The sequence below is a fragment of the Topomyia yanbarensis genome, chromosome 2, assembly GCF_030247195.1.
Source record: "Topomyia yanbarensis strain Yona2022 chromosome 2, ASM3024719v1, whole genome shotgun sequence".
Taxonomy (NCBI): Eukaryota; Metazoa; Arthropoda; class Insecta; order Diptera; family Culicidae; genus Topomyia; species Topomyia yanbarensis.
In genome coordinates, this window is record NC_080671.1 from 272479279 (window position 1) to 272501893 (window position 22615).

At 40.8% G+C, this 22615-nt stretch overlaps 1 protein-coding gene across 7 annotated transcripts in view; it reads left to right on the plus strand.

The window, feature by feature from the left end:
- LOC131678512 (nose resistant to fluoxetine protein 6) overlaps window positions 1–22615 on the plus strand; it is a 1156332-nt gene that overhangs the window by 845053 nt on the left and 288664 nt on the right. Inside the window, exon 1 of one of the 7 annotated variants that reach the window (XM_058958715.1) lies at window positions 18712–18856. The exons of 4 other annotated variants lie outside the window; for them this stretch is intronic. The gene's annotated coding sequence lies outside the window, so the exon portion shown is untranslated. 2 more of the 7 variants (XM_058958717.1, XM_058958716.1) reach the window with 2 other exon arrangements.

Consider the following 22615-nt stretch of genomic DNA (forward strand, 5'->3'; position numbering starts at 1 on the left):
TCCGGGAAGGTTGTGGAACGGCGACAGCTATTACTGAACTCACTGATGAGCTAATCCGTGAAATTGACCAAAAAAAGGTCGTGGGGGGCTTATTCATCGACCTTAAGAAAGCATTCGATACAATAAACCACAGAATCTTATTAGAAAAGCTCGACCGATATGAGATAAGAGGTGTTGCCAATGAATTGATTAGAAGTTATCTAACAGATCGAAAGCAATTTGTGGTAATAAATGGTGCCCGCAGCACTCTACGACCGATTGACATAGGAGTTCCACAAGGGAGTAACATAGGTCCTCTGCTGTTCTTGATTTTCATCAATGACTTAGGTAATTTGAAACTGCATGGGACTCCAAGGCTTTTTGCTGATGACACAGCATTGTTCTATCCCCATTCCAATGTTCAGCCAATCATCAAATACATTGAATCCGATCTAGCGAGCCTCATCGAATATTTTAACGGCAATAACCTCTCACTGAATCTGACAAAAACAAAATATATGATATTTCACTCGCCACGGAAAAAAATTTTGCCGCATTCCGATCCATTCGTCGGAACATTACTGATTGAAAAAGTTTCATCATTCCAATACTTAGGACTTCATTTAGACTCATGCCTTTCATGGGACATACACATTCAACATGTTGCCAACAAAATCTCATCACTATGTGGTCTTATGAAGAGAGTACGTTGTTTTGTTCCCAAAGATGCACTATTGCAATTCTATTATGCATGCATTCACTCAATCATTCAATATTTGATTGTCGTCTGGGGTCACGCTGCCAAATCGAAACTGAAAAGGATTCAAATATTGCAAAATAGATGTATCAAAGTAATCTTTAATTTGCCTCCCTTATTTTCAACGGTTTTGTTATATACCAGTTTACGCCACAGAATTATCCCCGTTGTTGGTTTACGAGATACTCAAACTATTATTTATGTACATAATATATTAAACAACCCAAAATTTCATCACAACATTGTATTCTCAGCTAGAGTAAACCTTCGGAATACTAGAAGCGCAAACGAGCTACTGAGAAGCAGTGCATGCACAAACTTAGGTTTAACGCGCATCTCAATCCACGGACCTTCCAAATTTAACGCACTTCCTATTGCCTTGAAAACAGTAACAAATAACATCCTCTTTAAAAGCAAGCTTAAGCAGCATATGATACGAAACGTAAACGAATATATCTTGTAAGTGTGTCAACCATCTAAGTGTGTACGTTTTTCTGGCTCCTGCTAGTTTTTTCCTACTTTTTATTCTTTTAATATTATTTAGCCTATTCTAATTTTCGTATTTGCTCGTAACCACAAACGTTATCACTTAGTTATAAATTTAGTATTTAGAATTCAAATAGCTTTGTGAATCCCTTCAAAGGAACTTGATTCCACTGGGATTTCACTTTGTTCATTTTTTTTGCTGTAGTTTATATCTCCGCGTATTTCTGTTTTGTTTTTATTATTGTTGTGTCCATTACCAGGGGACTCTCTGTGCGAGTTTCTTGGTATGGGGGATAGTGGAGGGTATTTAAAAAAAAAAAAAAAAAAAAAAAAAAAAAAAACAATGAAACGTTTACCTGTTCAATAATGAAAAAATAATTAGAACCGGTCAACAAACCTTTGAGATATGGCCTTTTGAAGTAAACATTACAACTTTCATTCATTTTTTTTAGTTTTCACATTATATTTAACGTTTGGTAGACAACCCTATTTTCATATTTTTTCAGTGCACCATATAAATAACACCTTTTGTACATTATATTTATGTAATTAAATGGAAAGGTTTTCCTTTAAAAACCGCGACACGTATAAACGATCTAAATAGTCAATGGACAAACATGGATTCACGCTTGAAGTCTGGTAGAAAACCCATCTATGACCGCATACCACATCCAAACCATTATAAATTTCGATTCCGTCAATGAAATATTTTCAAACTTGCAGGAGATATACTTGATTAATATATCTTTCGAATGCCATGTAATAAATAAGTAAACAAAAAAAATTGTTTGTAGAGATGGGACCAAACCCATGGGTGTTTGCTGGTAGCCTTATGAAACGTGTCATAAAACTTCAAATTGCAATTTCTCTCGAATCCCTCGATGGATCATTTTGAAATTCACTGAGAAGATGCTTGGATACTGTATCTTTCGAATGCCGTATGACAAATTTATGGTCATTTTTTTGTTAATAACGGTTTTAGGAACACCGTGATTTCGTATGTTGTTGGTAAAGCATCGCGAAGCCTGGGCTTCATTTTCCGTACGGCTAAATCCTTCACAGACATTTATTGTCTCAAAAGCATCTACTGCTCTTTAGTGCGCTCCACGCTGGAGTATTGTTCGGCAGTCTGGAACCCGAATTACATGAACAGCAGCGATCGAATTGAAGGCGTTCAACGGAAATTTATACGGTATGCTCTTCGACGCCTGCCTTGGCGCGATCCTGTTCGTCTACCAAGCTACGAGAGTCGGTGTCAACTCATCCAGCTCGATACCCTTCAGCGTCGTAGAGAAACTGTAAAAGCCTTATTCATCTCTGACCTTCTGTCAGGACGCATCGATTCCCCAGATTTACTAGAGCGAGTCAACATCCAAGCAAGGTCCAGAACGTTACGCGGAAACGTTCTTCTGAGAGTCCCGTTTCGACGAACTATTCAAACAGCTAATGCCGCTATCACGGGACTACAACGCCTCTTCAATCGTGTGTCGCACCTGTTCGAGTTTCATTTGTCTCGGATATCTTTAAGAAAGCGATTCCTGCAGTTTTTAGATGTAATTAGTTTAAGTTCCCATCATTGGGACCGAGTGCGGCCTGTTGATGCGTGCGATAAATAAAAAAAATAAAAGAGAGTATGAACTTTAAATTGATTCAAAAAAACTTTTTTCGATTTTCGGGCTTAGCACAACATATATTTATTTAACCTCTTTGGGAAAATTTAGTTTTTCCCACGCAATACATTGATGGAAGAATTTGGATATATTGTCAATAGAGCAATAATTCGTTTGTATGTCTATTTTATGGGCCATTTTCCGCTTATTCATTTATTGGGTTTAGCATTTGAGATTTCAAGCACTGATGTTGTCCTATGCTGATTTGAACGATTCTCTGAGTCCTGCCACTATCCCATGTAGTATGTGTTATCAAAAAACCTGTTTGAATCGACCAAACTATAATTTAATAGCTGGTTCGTACAATATAACGTTATGGAAATGTCTTTCATTCTTATTACATTTGGTAAGTATATATAAGAGCACCTTTTTGCATTCATCGCGGTATCGGTTTGAATCGGAGTTTTCTATGTGATCGCACTCCACAACCCGTAACTCCGGAGCCGGAATTCGGATGGAGATGGAATTTAATATCAGTTTCCGGGGACGCAACACCTTTCATTTGAGACTAAGTTGATCAAATCGGTCTAGCCATTTTCGAGAAACCAATATAACCGTTATTCTGAATTTGGATGCAAAGAGACTTTGAATGACTGTTGGTGACCTAGATCTACAAATTCAACAGTTGTGTTTACATTTTGGAAAAAAAAATCACCTTTTTACATTCATCGCAGAATTCGTTAGAATCGGGATTTGCTGCCTGATCGTACGTATCACCCTGTAATTCAGGAACCAGAATTCGGATTCACACAAAATTCAACAGCAGCTGATGGACCTTTCATTTAAAATCAAGTTTGTCAAAATCGGTTTAGAAAATTCCGAGAAACCGATGTGGACAAATCAAAAAATTTTGTTTTGTAACCATACTCTTTAACTCGTAATCCGGAACAAGATGTCGGTTGAAAATGAAATTCAATGAAATTCAATAGCAACCTATGGGAATATAATACCTTTCATTTGAATGTTAGTTTGTAAAAATCGGTTCAGCCATCTCCGAGAAATCGATGTGGACATTTTGTTGACAAATCCGCACATACACACACACACACACATATATATATATATATATATATATATATATATATATATATATATATATATATATATATATATATATATATATATATATATATATATATATATATATATATATATATATATATATATATATATATATATATATATATATATATATATATATATATATATATATATATATATATATATATATATATATATATATATATATATATATATATATATATATATATATATATATATATATATATATATATATATATATATATATATATATATATATATATATATATAAATGCTTTCAAAGTATCCTGTCTTTTTTAAAAATTCAATTACAATGTTGATTGACGCATCGTCGTCCGCTAATGCTTCTCTCATACTCGTTGGTAGTCCTGTGCTTCTACGTTCATCTTCCAATCCTGGGCAGAGAGCGATGATGTGTTTCACCGTCAAACGCTCGTTGCAAACCCGGCATTTTGGTGGTTCGTCTCTCTCAAGCAGGAATTTGTGTGTGAGGCTTGTGTGTCCAATCCGGAGTCGGGTAAGCACCACATTTTCCCGTCGAGTTTTTCCAGTTGCTATGTATGGGGTACCCGCGTTCTTCACTTCGCATAATTTGTTGTTTGTTGTAGATTGCCATTGCTCTTGCCATTTCCAAACGGTACGTTTTGTTATGTTTCTTCGCATTTCTTTATAATCCAATGCTGTTTCCGTGTCTATGATACCTTCTAGTGCTGCTTTGGCTTCTCTGTCCGCTCGTTCGTTTCCCGCTATGCCGATGTGACTGGGCACCCAGCAAAATGTGACATCTTTCTGTGTGTTCTTGCAGTGATTGTATAGCATCCCGATATCATCTCTCCATCTACTGGTAATTTTAGGTGTTTCTAGCCCCGTAACTACGCTCAGTGAGTCGGTGAATATAAGATATGCACCTGCTCCGTCTTGGTTTGCCACCCACGATAACGCTTCCATCGCTGCCTCGCTTTCTGCAGCGTAAATACTGCTCATGTCGTCGATTCGGCGTCTTATCACATCGTCGGTGACTACACTGAACCCGCTCTTGTTGTCTTTTCTCGAGCCGTCTGTAAATACGAATCGATGGATTCGATACCGAGTCAACTTGAGTCTATGGAAAAGTTGTTGGATGACCGCGCTGCAATATCCTTGTCTGACTGGTTGAAGTAGACTTTTATCCACAGCGATTCGGGTTCTCTTCCAAGGTGCGGATTTTAGTACTGTGAAAATGTTCAGTAGAGGCAATTTGAGCCCCAACTCCTCCAGTATGTTGTTACCGCGAATTCTTGCTGGTTCGGTAAGTTCTGTTTTGGTTTTGGAGTGCCCCATAGTTCGCCAGAACTCCCATTGCTATCAGTTGTAAGTTCTTCGTCGGACACGTTAGATTGCTCGCTGCTTCGCTCGTTGAGTGACGGTTCGTCGTTGCTGCTGTCCTCGCACGCTTTCATTTTTGCTGCAAACATTGCTGTGCGTTGTTGTAGCAACGTTCGCAGGTATGGAATTCCAACTGCAACGTGCAGGCTTTCGGTAGGGCTAGTTTGAAATGCTCCGCTTATCGCTCTTAGTCCGGTGTTGTGCAGGGTATCGAGTTTTCTCAGAGTAGAATCCTGGACAGATGCTATGATTGGAGCTGCGTACAGAATTTTTTCTAAAATAGTGGCTTTGTATAGCTTTGTTATTGTTTTACTGTCGCCTCCCCAGGACCTGTTGGCCACCCAACGGAGGAACTGTAATCGTTGTTTGCAGGCTGCTCTAATTTCCTCAACATGTTTTTGGAAAGTTAAGCTTTGGTCGAACGTTACTCCGAGGCACTTATGTGTACTGTTTCGAGGAATCAGCACTCCATTTTTTTGCAGCTTGCATTCTAAGATTTTTCTGGCTATGGTAGCCTTGAAGATCACTGTAGCGCATTTTTCGGCTGATATTTTAAAGCCGGTTTTGGTTTTCCATTCAGTGATCGCATCTAAAGCGTTTTGAAGTTTTGCTTCCACTTGCGCGTAATCAATCCCTTCGGCTACTAGAATCACATCATCAGCGTAGATAAGGCAGAATACTCCATTTGGTAAGAACTGAGTGATCGTATCAATAGCGATGAGAAATAGAGTTACGCTCAGTACTGACCCCTGGCATAGGCCGGTCTCCATTTCCTGTTCGCTTGAGACTACTCCGTTTGTTGCAACTTTGAAGGTTCTTTTCTCCAAGGACCGTGCGATGTAGCTCAACATTCTTCCTTCGATGTTCCACGTGCTCAGCTTATCGAGTATCAATCGCCTCCAAGTAGTATCATATGCCTTTTCTATGTCGAGAAATACCGCTTGTGCGTAACGTTTCTTGTTTGTTGCCTCCCGCAAGTAATGTTCAAGCTGGGCTAAATGGTCCACTGTTGATCTACCTTTTCTAAAGGCGTATTGATACTGGAACAATAGCTTATGTGTTTCCAGAATGTGGGAGAGTCGGTTGTTTATCATTCGTTCAAAAACCTTTCCAACACAGCTATTGAGGTATATGGGCCGGTAGTTTTTTGGGTTGGTCCTCTCTCCCTTTCCTTTAAAGATTGGCACCACGATTGATTTAGTCCACGTGTTTGGGTACTTTGATTCCGTCCACAGCCGATTGTAGGATTTCAGGAGTGTTAGCGTGCAATCCAAAGGAAGGTGAGTTATCATCGCATAGTGCACTCCGTCTACTCCCGGGGATGTCCCCTTTAGCCCGTTCAAAGCTTCTTCTAGTTCGAGAAACGTGAAAACTTGGTTGTAATCGGCAACGTTTGTGTTGGGTATTATCAGTGGCTGGTCCTCTACTTGCTCTCTTATCTCAGTGAACGGTATACTGTACGCTTTCTTGCTCGACACTGCACTAAAAGCTGATCCGAGGGCATTAGCGATCTCCAAATCTTCGGTCATTGTTTGGTCGTTGTGATTTATTGCGCAAATACGGGTACCTCGTGTTGATCCTTGTATTCGGCGGTAGTTGGCCCACATTTGTTTCACAGGTGTTTGGGTGTCGAATGTTGAGACGAATTCTTTCCAGGATGCCTGCTTTGACTTGAGGATTATTTCACGCGTTTCTCTCCGTGCTTTCCTGAATTCCTCAGATGCAAGTTGCTTATCTGAATGGTCGTCGGCCAGTGACTTCAGCTTTCGTAGTTTCTTTTTACGAGTTTTGATTGCCAGTTCGACATCTTTGTTCCACCATGGTACCGCCTTATTTCGTATGCACCCTGCTGTTTTCGGAATTGCCATTTCCGCTGCTCTCAGCATTTCCTTGGTTATTTCCGCTATTTGCGTTGGTTTTAAGCTGAAAGTTGACTACTCTCTGGTACAGGTCCCAATCTGCTTCGTCGATTTTCCATTTCTGATCCGTTGTTTTCGGCTGGATAGTTCCAGGAAGTGTCACGTATACGGGTAAGTGATCACTTCCGTGAGTATCATCAGCAACTGACCACTCGAGGTCTCCAGCTAGCTGTGTGGAACAACAGGCAATGTCTATGCACGATCCCTTTCCCGTGCTGTGGTTTATGTATGTCGGCTCACCATTGTTAAGAACGACAAGATCGCACTGGTCAAAGATCTCTTCCAAGATTGTTCCTCTAGGGCTGCAGGCTTCCGATCCCCAGAGAGGATGGTGTGCGTTGATATCTCCTACGAGTAGAAGCGGCTCAGAAATGTTGTGGAGTAGTTGCTCTATTTGGGCTTTCACAATGGTATCTCGAGGCGGCAGGTATATATTTATGATTGCCATGTTGATAGGGGGCCCTATTTTAACAACGATGGCTTCGAGGTCTGTATTTATTTCGAGATCTTCGCTGTCGATACCGAGCTTGATCGCAACTACTACTCCGCCAGCCGATCGGCCTCCGCCTATGCGCGGACGATGGTATACTTTGTAGCCATTGATGCTGGGTGGGTCACGTAGCGAGCACATACTTTCTTGTAAGCAGATGACTAGAGGTTGGTGTTTGTTCACGATGAGATCTAGTTCGGCTTTTTTAGGCCGGAATCCTTGGAGATTCCAAGAAAGAATGCAAGGGCGGTGTCTTGTTTCGCGGTGGTTATCAGTACAGTTTCCGAGGGCGTTGAATGTTATCGATTGGTTGGTGTGCATTTACTACTATTCATTCCAGTTGTGGTAGACACTGCGCGCCTTTGTGCGGGGATGAGCGGTTCTGCCGTTATTTGGTATTTAAAGGAGTTCGGAAGATTTCCAGAGGTACGAGGGTTGAGTCTCTTGTGCGTCTCTTTTCTAGCGATTTCTGGGCGTCGTGGGTTGTCCGTCAGTTCCGGTGTGAGTGTAGTGTCCGCACTGACGGGGCCACGGCTACCCAGGAACCTGAGCTGGTATATGGTGTCCACCTTGTTGAATGATTGCGGGATTCGTATTCCAATGCGTTGCGGTTGGCCTTCTGCCATTGCCGTTCGGTTTTTCTTTCTCTTGCGGCAGTTCGTTCGTTCAGTGATCCGGGCCAGGTTGAAAAGAATCCTAGGTCTGGGTGATATATCAGAGGAATAGGCGCTGTGTCCCTTGTGCGTCTCTCTTCCGGCGATTTCTGGGCGTCGTGGGTTGTCCGTCAGTTCCGGTGTGAGTGTATCGTCCGCACTGACGGAGCCACGGCTACCCAGGAACCTGAGCGGGTATATAGTGACCTGGTCTGAACTTGCTTGAAGTAGCTCTATACAGTACGGTGGGCCTTCCACTATAGCCACCTTGTTGTATGGTTGCGGGGTTCGTATTCCAATGCATTGCGGTTGGCCTTGTGCCATTGCCGTTCGGTTTTTCTTTCTCTTGCGGCAGTTCGTTCGTTCAGTGATCCGGGCCAGGTTGAAAAGAATCCTAGGTCTGGGTGATATCTCAGAGGAATAGGCGCTGTGTCCCTTGTGCCTCTCTCTTCCGGCGATTTCTGAGCGTCGTGGGTTGTTCATCAGTTCCGGTGTGAGTGTAGCGTCCGCACTGACGGAACCACGGCTACCCAGGAACCTGAGCGGGTATATAGTGACCTGGTCTGAACTTGCTTGCGGTAGCTCTATACAGTACGGTGGGCCTTCCACCATAGCCACCTTGTTGTATGGTTGCGGGGCTCGTATTTCAATGCATTGCGGTTGGCCTTGTGCCATTGCTGTTCGGTTTTTCTTTCTCTTGCGGCAGTTCGCTCGTTCAGTGATCCGGACCAGGTTGAATATCCTAGGTCTGGGGAATAACTCAGAGGAATAGGCGCTATATTCCTTGTGCGTCTCCTTTCCGGCGATTTCTGGGAGTCGTGGGTTGTCCGTCAGCTCCGGTATGAGTGTAGCGTCCGCACTGACGGAGCCACGGCTATCCAGGAATCTGTGCGGGTGTGTGATGTTTTGCTCTTTGACTATATCCGTTGGATTCGAGATTTGCGGCTTTGGGTCCGGTGCTTCTGTTAATTGCGTTGGGCTTTGTACCGCTGCCACATTGTCATTTGTTTGAGTGGTTGGACTTCGTTTTGGCGGTGGGTCTTCCTCCTCTGCTGGTTCGTTTTTTCTATGTTTCGTCGCTGAGTGGATTGGGTTGTTAGTTATTATCAAGTGATAGTCTTCAGCTGCACCGGGATAGTTGGGTAAAGGATACTGGTAGTCTGCGGCTGGTTGGTTATGGTTTTCTATAGCTGGTGGATATGTATGATCAGTGGTGTCGGTATTTTGGCTACGATTGAAAAGTTATTCGGAAATTAGCTGTCCATCTTCATTTTCAACATTCATTCGGATTGTTCCACTATCGTTTGTACTGGGGTGGCTGCTCCTTGCGTTACTTTCAGCTGTATTAGCGCTGGAACTAGGTCCGTCCAACTTGGGTTTCTTGGTGCGGGCCCTAGTTGCCGGCCCGGTCGGTGTTACGAATAACGAATGGTCGCTGTGTTCCGAAAATGATTGTGCTCGTAGTTGTCGATTGGGTGTTCCTTCGTCGGCGCTTTCCCCGCTAGTTGCTGAGTAAGGGTTTCGCCCTTTTTTATTTCGTCGGTTATGTGCTGTAGTTCCTGAGTCGTTAGAGTTAGAGCTTTTTGTATCCGTTTTAATAGCCAGGCGTTCTCCTAATAGCTTCCTGTATGCATCTTTATATTTTCCCAATTCTTCCTTCAAGGCTTCTATCATTGGGTCACTTTGTTGGTTGGTTGTTGCTTGTTGGCGTAAGCTTAGTACTTCCTCTCGTAGAGCTTTCATCTCGCTATTCTGCTTCCGGATCTTGTCAAGTTCTTGACGCAATTCCTTTATGAGTTGATCCTTTTCATTATCGTGCGATTTTGTCTGGTTGGCGTAGGTAGATGGCTGCTTCGATTTTCTCAGTTCTGCTCGGGCCTCTCCATAGGTTAGGTTGTTGTCCTCTTTAAACTTGATTACAGCTTCCTCTTGTTTGTATATAGGACAGTTTCTATCCGTGGGTCCGTGATTACCTTCGCAGTTACGGCAGTACTTGGCCTTCTTGCACGGTTGGGTATTTTGCGCTTCGTGTGTTTCGAAGCAGTTGGGGCAAATGGGGGTTTCAGAGCAATTTTTTCTGGAGTGGCCGTATTTGGCACAGCCGAAGCACAGCAGAGGGGAGGGGTAGTATCTGCGTACTGGCAGCCGAATAAGCCCGTAATACACGTAGGGCGGAAGAGTTTGTCCTTTGAACGTAAGCACTACCAGGGGAGTGTTTCGAGCCTGGTCACCATCCCTTTTGATTATCCTCCTAACGTCTTGGATGCTTTGCGAAGCGAGATTTTGTTTCAGTTCGTCGGGGGTCATGTCAACGGTGTCTACATCATAAACGACTCCTTGACAAGAATTGAGAGACGGGTGTGGGATGATCTCGACTCTGGTGCCGTCGATTAGCTGTTTGAGTGTTAACAGCTTCACATAGGTCGAATGGGAATTCGTTCGAAGGATGTATTTTGTACCTCTCGCTTCCTTAGAAGCGTTAACCGGTGATTTTGGATCATGACCGAGAAGCTGCTGTATGGATTTGTTTATGACGAATGGGTTGGAGGGAAGTTTGGTTGGAATGGTCGGAGAGCTTATATCATGGTCTTCATCGTTGTTACTCACCGCTTGTAGGAGAAGGGTTTGAGTGGAAATTCTATCCGCATCTTGTCGCATCCAACTAGGTAACGTTGACGACAAGGACGTATTCCCCCATCGGGAGGGATGTCCTTCACCCCCATGGTCGGGTCAAATACAGGCCGGCCACGTCAATCACTTTCACTATTTATTATTCAGCACTACTAGGTGAATCTTTATTATTTTGCACTCTCCTCAATCACATTCACTTTTTTCCAGTTCACTGTCGCCTTAATCGATAGCAATCACTCACTTAGCTTCCAACTTTTCGGGTGTAGTGGCAGCGGGGCGCGGTACGCTTGCGAGCGAGGTATCACCACAGCTCGTTTGCTGCTTAGCACAAAAAACCAACCTGCTACCTATTAGCACAGAAGCGGTACACACTTGGTAGATTTCCAAACAATATCACCACCAAGTGATGGGCTTGAGGGGATCGAATATGATAACCAGCGGCGCGCACAGTTGGCGGGGATTTGTTTCGTAAATCTTTTTTACCGTTTTCACTTCACTCTTCTGGTTTACACAGCAAGTGTCGGGCTGATTGCCGGGGCAGCCGCCTTAGCGTGAGCTATGACGCACTGATGTACTCGGGATAAAAAAAACCTTTTTTGCACTTTTGAAGATAGAAAACGATCACTGCACTTTAGTGAAATCTTCGAACACTATGTTTTCACTGCGAAAAAACCAATCGCTGTTGCTCTCGGGCTAAAACTAACTCGTAAAACGGTGGGATACTTGGAGTAAATTAATGTACGTGTGGCACGTACCGTGTATCTACTCGAACTGACATATATTTTGTGATCTCGGCGAACTGAGTCGAATGTTATATGAGACTTGGCCCTCCGGGCCTCGGTTAGAAAGTCTGTTTTTGAAGCAATTGCATAACCTTTCTATATGAGAAAGGCAAAAGAATAATATTTAATTAGCTTAATCAGCATGAGTTCAATGTTATCTTCATGTGATTATATTTTGAAATGTTGGTTGAATGGGTTTGAAAGTGGTGGGAATGGGGGGTTAGTAGAGTGGGAGTGGAGGATGCGTCAGAAATCCTTCATCTTATTTCGGTATACGGGGTGGATGAAGGAAATGCGGGCGTGAGGGTGGTCCAAGGGGAGGGGAATGATGAAGGAGGAAGGTGTAAGGGCAAGGCAGGTGAGGGGCGGCGACGCAATACTCAACTGCATATTTTGCCATCCATTTGAGACTTGGTTTGAGAAAATCGGTTCAGTCATCACCGAAGAACCGATGTGACTTTAATTGTAGAATATGCCCGGAATTCCGAACTTCCGGAATCGTCGATAGTGGACAATATATACAGAGAATGTTTGATTGGCAATCAGTGATCTAGATCTGCGATTAGAAGTAATTAGGTGACCATTTCAATAGTTTTTAGCCTCTGAGGTATTACGATTGTACCGATTTATATGGGAAATTCCAGTGTATCCTTACTAACACCCCTGTAACTTCGGAAGCAAGAGTCAGAACCGAATGAAATTCAGCAGCAGTCAATGGTATTACTGTATCTTCCATTTTGATGGACTCTAGCAGACAAACAAGGCTGAACGCTATTGAGAGTATGAACTTTAAATTGATTCAAAAAAACCTTTTTCGATTTTCGGGCTTAGCACAACATATATTTATTTAACCTCTTTGGGGAAATTTAGTTTTCCCCACGCATTACAATGATGGAAGAATTTGGATATATTGTCAATAGAGCAATAATTCGTTTGTATGTCTATTTTATGGGCCATTTTCCGCTTATTCATTTATTGGGTTTAGCATTTGAGATTTCAAGCACTGATGTTGTCCTATGCTGATTTGAACGATTCTCTGAGTCCTGCCACTATCCCATGTAGTATGTGTTATCAAAAAACCTGTTTTATTCCACCTTGAGGTGCAATTGTGCTTTCTCATTTCTCCAAACTATGATTTAATAGCTGGTTCGTACAATATAACATTATGGAAATGTCTTTCATTCTTATTACTCTTGGTAAGTATATATAAGAGCACCTTTTTGCATTCATCGCGGTATCGGTTTGAATCGGAGTTTTCTATGTGATCGCACTCCACAACCCGTAACTCCGGAACCGGAAGTCGGATGGAGATGGAATTTAATATCAGTTTCCGGGGACGCAACACCTTTCATTTGAGACTAAGTTGATCAAATCGGTCTAGCCATTTTCGAGAAACCAATATAACCGTTATTCTGAATTTGGATGCTTCTGGTTCCGTCGATGGTGGCCAGTGTGGCCAAAGAGACTTTGAATGACTATTGGTGAGCTAGATCTACAAATTCAACAGTTGTGTTTACATTTTGGAAAAAAATCACCTTTTTACATTCATCGCAGAATTCGTTAGAATCGGGATTTGCTGCGTGATCGTACGTATCACCCTGTAATTCAGGAACCAGAATTCGGATTCACACAAATTTCAACAGCAGCTGATGGACCTTTCATTTAAAATCAAGTTTGTCAAAATCGGTTCAGAAAATTCCGAGAAACCGATGTGGACAAATCAACAAATTTTGTTTTGTAACCATACTCTTCAACTCGTAATCCGGAACAAGATGTCGGTTGAAAATGAAATTCAATAGCAACCTATGGGAATATAATACCTTTCATTTGAATGTTAGTTTGTAAAAATCGGTTCAGCCATCTCCGAGAAACCGATGTGGACATTTTGTTAACAAATCCGCACATACACACACATACATACATACATACATACATACATACATACATACATACATACATACATACATACATACATACATACATACATACATACATACATACATACATACATACATACATACATACATACATACATACATACATACATACATACATACATACATACATACATACATACATACATACATACATACATACATACATACATACATACATACATACATACATACATACATACATACATACATACATACATACATACATACATACATACATACATACATACATACATACATACATACATACATACATACATACATACTTACATACATACATACATACATACATACATACATACATACATACATACATACATACACACATACATACACATATATATTTTGCGATCTCGGCGAACTGAGTCGAATGTTATATGAGACTCGGCCCTCCAGGCCTCGGTTAGAAAGTCTGTTTTTGAAGCAATTGCATAACCTTTCTATATGGGAAAGGCAAAAGAATAATATTTAATTAGCTTAATGAGCATGAGTTCAATGTTATCTTCATGTGATTATATTTTGAAATGTTGGTGGAATGGGTTTGAAAGTGGAGGGAATGGGGGTTAGTAGAGTGGGAGTGGAGGATGCGTCAGAAATCCTTCATCTTATTTCGGTATACGGGGTGGATGAAGGAAATGCGGGTGTGAGGGTGGTCCAAGGGGAGGGGAGTAATGAAGGAGGCAGGTGTAAGGGCTAGGCTGGGGGGAGGGGCGCGACGCAATACTCAACTGCATATTTTGCCTTCCATTTGAGACTTGGTTTGAAAAAATCGGTTCAGTCATCACCGAAGAACCGATGTGACTTTAATTGTGGAATATGCCCGGAATTCCGAACTTCCGGAATCGTCGATAGTGGATAATATATTCAAAAAATGTTTGATTGGCAATCAGTGATCTAGATCTGCGATTAGAAGTAATTTGGTGACCATTTCAATAGTTTTTAGCCTCTGAGGTATTATGATTGTACCGATTTGTATGGGAAATTCCAGTGTATCCTTACTAACACCCCTGTAACTCCGGAAGCAAGAGTCAGAACCGAATGAAATTCAGCAGCAGTCAATGGTATTACTGTATCTTTCATTTGAAATCAAGTTTGTAAAAATCGGTAGAGAATTCGTTGGGGAATGGATGTGATATTAGCTTAGAAACTTGGCGGGTTCCCCGGGGGCGTCATGAACCGTCATAGGTGGCCAATGTGGTCAAAGCTGCTTTAATTGATCATTAGTGATCCAGACCCGCAAACTAGAGTAATGTTACACCAATTTTAATATGTTTTACATCATTTGAACATCATGGTGGTACCAGTTTATATGGGAATTTGCTGTGTGACCGCACTCTTCAACCCGTAACTCCGGAACCGGAAGTCGGATCAACTAAAAAGTTTGCGAAAATCGGTTCAGCCATCTCTGAGAAAATTGTGTGAGTTTAAATGACACACACATACATACACACAGACATTTGCCGATCTCGACGAACTGAATCGAATGGTGTATGAGACTCGGCCGTCCGGGCCTCGGTTAAAAAGTCGATTTTTACAGTGATTGCATAGCCTTTCTTTATATGAGAAAGGTAAAACATCGCGTCACACTGTTAGGTGGATTAAAAACGTTTTTATATGAAAGCTCTCATAACTTTGAAACGAAAAAAGTTTAGTAGTCAGTTAATGTTTTAATGCAAATTATGCGCCCTAAAATAATCTTCAAGTTGTCAAAGGGTACTTCAGTGTAAAATAAAAACTACAAAAGTTTTAGAAATAAAACCGTTTTTTAACCCTTCGGAAGTCGCGCAAGTGGCCTAATGAACGAGCAGCCGCTGGTGCGCCCGCACAGTTTTGCTAGCTTTGCTAGCTGGCGGAAGGTTACAGAACCCCCCGAAGCTTACATTTGGTTTTCTCGTGCAATGAACATTACAAAAGCTAGAGCTTGCATGTCTTCAGCAAATTTGTTTAAAATGTGTTTCTCTACAACTTCTACATCGAACACTAAAGTTCTATCTTGAACCGTTAAAAAGTTCAATTTTAAAAATTGCTAAAATTAGAATCACCCTAGCATCTGTTTAAACAAAAAGAAGGGCATTGCAAAGTACAACAACTTTGTCAAACATGTTGTAAGGCTAAGTCATTTAATTTTAGCAAAAAGTTAAAATTGCTGCTAAGTTCACATTCTAGACCACTGTGTTGTGGGAGCATATTGAATGATATTCTACACAGTATTAGAATCTGGACAAACGTCTTCTTTCGATTTCGAAATCTTCTGCATGTGTTCCAAAGAGTACCCAAAGATGTGTCTCTTGACATGTCATCCACAAAGTGTCTCAAGAAGCTGTTCATTTTAACACGGCGTAAACTGTCAATTTGCTTTGCCAAACAGTATATTTTTCAAATAACTTACAGGTATCAACTTAGCGTAAATGAAATTCTTTAGAAGCGATTTGTTTAGTTTCATCATGCGGCCTAATTCCAATTTTTATAACGAGACACGATAGCCTTTGAAATACTCTACAACTTCGTAGAACATCAGATTGCACTATCTCTTATCATTGTATAGATAGGCGTATTACCTTGAATTAATGTTGCTCACTGGCGCCATCATCTGGTTGAATTTTGTATTTTTCAAATGAGAGAATAAAGTATTTTTTGCTACTCTACAACTTTGTAGAACATCCAAATGCTCCATCTCTTAGCGTTGTACAGATAGGAGCATTCCCTTTAAATTGCTTGGCTCATTACCTCCACCATTTGGTGAAATCCTGAAACTTTCCAGTGAAACTAAAAAGTCCTTTTATTTCTCTACAACTTTGTGGAACATCATAACTTTCTATCTCTCGTCGTTTCAGAGATATATGAGTTTTTTTTTCCAAACCTAGCCCCACCTTTGCATGTGGGTCACATATATGAGATAAGCGGAGTACGCCCTTTGCGAATGTTTAGCAGTAGTATCCAACTTTAAACGTTAATAACTCTTTAACGGTTGGTTGGATTGTCTTGCAGTCTTCGACAAACTTGTTCGGCATATCTTCAAAAGCTTCCTTCCTAGGTCCGTGTTCGAAAGTTTACAGCGACCTCTAGGGGCGATAATGTGAACTGTGAGTGTTTCCCCATACATTTTGGCCAAAAATCCCATACAAACTTTAAGCTCGTTGGGGGAGGGGTTAGGGTTAACCGATTTCGCTCAAATTTGGACAGTGTCATTTTTTCATGATTTGGAACGACGCTAAGGGGTGTAGATTAGTAATTTCAAAAATGGTCGTTTTATTGTCACCCTAATGTATACATGCGTCTTTTCATATGTATATATGCAGGCATGCATACATGTGTGCATGTGTGTATATATATGCATATACTGGATATTTGAAAGTAGATCGCCATCGGTGGTCCGGCGAAAATTTGCCTTAGAGGTTGGAGGTAGGTGCAGCCCGCGGGGGCTATGACTCAATAAGACTAAGTTGTGGCTTGATTTGAAAGTACATATTAAAAATACTCTTCGCTTGTGTTCCTACTACCCAATTCTCAAACGAATATTGATATCAGACTACATACAAGCAACATGATATCAGACTAGCTCGCACTTTTAGCAATACTCCTACGGCCGGCTGTTTGGTGTTCAAATTGCTGTAGTTTAGGGAAAAAGTGAATCACTCTTGATGGCCGGCTATCCAGAGTTTAAATACAAGAAAAATCATAACTAGATATCTTTTTGCTCTGAGTTTATGTGTACTCGGAGATTAACCATCCCACCGCATAAAACATATTCATTTTGTGGTCACATTGCCTGCTTGTGGCGAATCCTAGAACTGTACCTGTCCTTCAATCCAACTCCGTAATACCTATGGAAGCGTCGCTGAGTCGGGGGCCTTCATTAAGTAGGTATTACATCGACATTTCCTATATCGGTGAAGATGGTCGTGGTCGGCAATAACGATTCTCATGCTATTGGTTTACTAAACTCATAAGAGATAAAGTTCATTCCCGATCATTTACCTCACAGGCAAGATGAGTTTAACTACCAATAGGCAACATGATAATCGTTAGTATGCAATCTACGAATAACACCGTGCTTCGCAACACAACGCAACAATTTCAGACGCATGCATTTTGTGTGCGAGACACATGCATGGTTAACCTCGGGTTTTGGTTTGTTCCAAATTTTCGAGTGGGTAATTCCCCTCTCGGCAATTTTCGAGTGGGTAGTACTACCAATACTACTCACGAGTTCCGCCGTCCCTGGTTGATGATCCATAACCAGTTTATTTTTGCCCCACAAATAGTGCTCGAAATGTTTTACTGCCGATATGTACATGGCTAAGAATTCTTTTTCGGTCGTTGAATAATTTTCCTCTGTTCTATTCAGTTCTCGATGCGTAAGTGACTGGACGGTCTTTTCCCATAGGTTCTTGGGAAAGAACAGCTCCTATCGCAAAATCGCTTGCATCAGTAGTCAAAGTAAACTCCTTGGAGAAGTCTGGGTGTGTTAATACCGGATCTCTCATTAGGATTTGTTTGCATTTTTCCAAACAAAGTTCTAACTCTTGGGTTATCACGAAGTCCTCGTTTTTTCGCAATAAGGAAGCAAGTGGGTTTACTAATTTGGCGAAATCTTTTATGAATCTTCGGTAATAGCCTAATATTCCCAGAATTTGCGTTACTTCTTTTGCTGTTTGTGGCAATGGTAAATTTTTAATTGTTTCAATTTTATCTTGGTTTGGTCTCACACCGTCTTCAAATACCGTGTGACTCAAAAACAGCACTTTTTTCCTGAAAAAAATCACATTTATCGAGTTGTATTTTCAGGTTTGCTTCTTTAAGCTTATTCAAAACTCTATTCAAATCAATTTTATGTTGCTCCATCAACGGCGGGAAAATAATGATGTCGGCCATGTACTAGACAACAAATTCCTATTTCATCTCTCAAAATACAGTCCATCAGTCAATCCCTCTTTTGTATGTCTTTTGTCTTTCTTCCCAGAGGCTTTTGTGAAAGTGAATATGGTGGCTTGTGTCAAGACAGTGCAAATTAAAACCCTTAATTTCGTGTTGAAATACTTTGTTTTTCTTTGAATACTTTGTGTGCATCAATAACCAATCGGGGGATCATTCAGATAAGTATAGTGTACTGTTTACAGGCTATTCAAGTTGCTGTGATTTCCTGATTTCATTTCGCTGCAACGACTTGCTATATAGGCTGCCACGCAGTGAAGTGGTGCATTTTTTTAGTTGTTTTGTCTCGCTCCTCTAGCTGAGCGTTCAATTTGTCTAGGATGGCGGATAAATGTGCGAAATGTGAATGTGGTATTTTAATTGCTATTACGGCATTTAATTAGCAAGGGACTGGAAGGTGAAGTATATTTTTCAATATCAAGAGCCATAGTACTCAAGGGAAAGCAAGGAGTCAATGAAAGAAAGTTTAGAAAAGCGTGAAAAGCTGAGGGTATACATTCTGAGTTTATAAATATCACGCTAGTATAATTTCCTGTTTATAAAACAGCTTGAAAACGTTTTAACAAACCATTCGAAGTAAGCTTTAACACTATATCTGAAAAATAATTTAAGAATCTGATAAAAGTTGATTTACGTGACGTTACAACGCAAAGTGTATCCTGTTGTAACTGTTGTTCCGCACATCCAATAAAAGAAGTTGGAGGCTTTTTGGAAAAGTATTTTGAATACAAAGAGAATCCGGAATATAAATTTGAACAAAATTGTAATTTTTTGATAAGCTGAATAAATATGCATTTTTCGTGACGTTACCACACAGAAACAATCAAAACTTCTATTAGTTCAAAAAAATTTAGAAGTCAAATATGATCGAACAAATTCCTTTAAACTGATTAAAATTTCAATAATAGTTTCATGAAATAGAACTCTTTTTAGAAGCCAATAATTCAGAAACCACTATTTGTAGAAATGTCAAAAATTTGATTACATAATTTTTCAATGGTTTAAACACTACCGAAACGAGAAATTTTTTTTGTGATGCCAAAATAAGGCAAAACAAAAACACCCTTCTGGTGTACAAGCCCGCGGAATGTGTCATAATCTTATTAGTTGTTTAAGAAGCTTTTGTAATATTGTGTAGGAAAAGCTGAAAATTTATGAATTTTCTCTATCTTCAACATATAAACCCTTAAGTATACCAATTAATTTAGGATACCCTTTAAACATAAACTATCGCAAGAGTGAGAATTGGTTCGCCGAATTTTGGAAGAAGTCGATAAAATAACCCCTTGAAAACTACTACTGAAAAAACTAGGCTGACAAAATGGGGACATTGACTAAATCGCGACATTTTTTTCTTCATAATGAATTGAAACTGTTAAAATATTCTTTCCTTCCCTTGATGTAGTCTAATAACTATTTCTAATTATTTAATACAGTCTTCTAGCGCAAAAATTTAAAAAAAATTATTTTTTATTTTTGCATATTTGCATCTAAAAGATAAGGAGAACATGGTCAAGAAAGGATTTATTCGAATTCAGCCTTGCTTGTCTGCTAGAGCCCATCAACCATATCTTCATATGAGGCTGATAAAATTGGGGGCTGATCAAATCGGGTCTTCAATGTATTATAATAGATAGGCAGTATTCGAAGATGTTTCTTGTGGACGAGTGTAGAACGACATTGTTTCTACTTACTTGTAGTCAGCTGCTTAGTCAGAAATTCGGTTTGGGGGGGATTTGGTAAAAATCTAACTTACTGTCCAAATGGCATAATTGTTTTCTATTTTTGGTCACCGTTGGTAAATGTTATCGTTTTTTATTGATATTTTTCGGTGATTATATTAAAAAACTCTTACTGTTGACGTTTCAGCTTACTCGATTATAATTTCAGCCATCTTCAGAACTTTACAATAAAAATACAAAAAAATACAATAAATTTTACAGATCACAATTTACGTTAAAAACGATCACGACTTACATTTAACCCCATTCGCCTCTTGCTATCGCTGGGGGAAACAAATTTAAACTAAACCTACAGCGTCGTTGCCAGCGTCGTTGCTCCCTCGTCTCCTGTGAATTGCTGCGTTGATCGTAGCTTGTTGAGAAGTCCATTATACGTGCTAGAGAAGCTAACTGCGTCACGTTGAAGATTCACAGCTCTCTCCTCTCGCAGCTTGATGTGGAGAACCTCAGCAGTCAGCCTATTGGAATCATTGTTGATTCTCTCCAATACACGCGTTCTGTTGAAATCGAACTGATGTCCACACTCTCTCGCATGCTGCGTTAGGCCGGTTATAGAGGTGCTCGTGCGAATTGAATTTTTATGCTGGGCAATGCGTTTTTCCAGAGTTTGCGATGTCTGTCCTATGTACTCCCTATTGTCGCATCCACCACACGGAATGCTGTAGACCACATTGGTCTGTTGCATCTTTGGGATCCTGTCCTTCAACATAGTAAAGATAGTGTTTTTAATTTTGTCGGTCGGTTGGTACGCTGCGATGATGTCATTCTTGCGTAACACTTTTCCTATCTTCTCGCTTAGGCAGGGGATGTAGGGGATGGAAATGTACTTAGCTATTTGCTCGTCTGTACTCCTGGTTTGCAGTGTGTTATATAGTGAGTGTACCCTCTGTTTCAGTACACGCTTTATGAAGTGTTCCGGGTAGTTGTTGTTGCGCAGGATATCCGACGCTTCTTTTATGCTTACCTCTCTCTTCCTCGCATCAGTAAGCTTTAGCGCTCGGTCGAATAATGCGATAGCGGTATTCTTTTTGTGGGCGTGCGGACTCTCTGATGTGTAATCAAGATATCGTCCTGTTGTCTGTTTTGGGAGCCATTTTTTATCTATTCTCTCTTCCCTTCTAGTTAATAGGAGATCCAAGAACCGGATAGATTCATTTTCTTCCTTTTCCACTGTGAATTTTATGCTGTTGTGATCTTTTTCGAACTCCTGGATGACAGCATCGATCTCATTCTCCTTACCCACCAGAAAACAATCATCCACATACCTTCGATACACTACCAGCGAAATATTTTTTTTGTTTCAATCTTTCTATCGCTTCTCTCTCTAGCCTCTCCATCACTATATTGGCAACGACGGGAGAAAGTGGGGATCCCATCGGTACTCCGAATATTTGGTCATAATACTTTCCATCGTATTGAAAAAATGACGCTTCTAGGACTGTTTTCATCGCCTGTTTGAAACTGTCCCATGGGATTGTTGTAATGTGTTGTAGTTCGTTCCAACGTTCCTCAACATACTCGTACACTTTGTCTACAGGCACATTTGTGTACAGGGACACCACATCCAACGAGTATAGTACACATCCCTCCGGTACCCGTATCTTAGAAATCTCTTCTGCGAAATCAAAGCTATTGCGAACATGGTACTCTGTCTTTCCCACTAAATTGTTCAATATTCCCGAAAGGTATTGAGCCATACGGTACGTTGCTGAGCCAATGGTGGACACTACCGGTCGGAGGGGGCAGTTTTCCTTATGGATTTTAGGAAGACCATAGATCCGCGGTGGTGCGCAGTTGTACAATTTAAGTCTGTATTTGGTGGCTTTGTCAATGTGTTGGTCTAACCACCACTGCTCCACAATGCTGTTTAGCCTTTTTAGCACTCTGTTCGTAGGATTGTCCTTACGCTGCTTATAAGTAGATGGGTCATTTACCATTTCTGTCATTTTTTGGTGGTACTCGGTGGCTGATATCAGGACGGTTTTATTTCCTTTGTCGGCCTTTGCAACATATAGGTCTGGGTTCTCTCGCAAGAACTTCTTGCTGCGCACTATGTCTTTGTGTATCCAATCGTTCTCTTTCGTTCGTGGTTGGTTTTGATAGTTGACGTAGTTGGATATGATGGTAGAAACCTCTGCTCTAATTTCGTCAGCTTGTGGTTTGTTCTGTATTGCTGTCTCTACATCGGC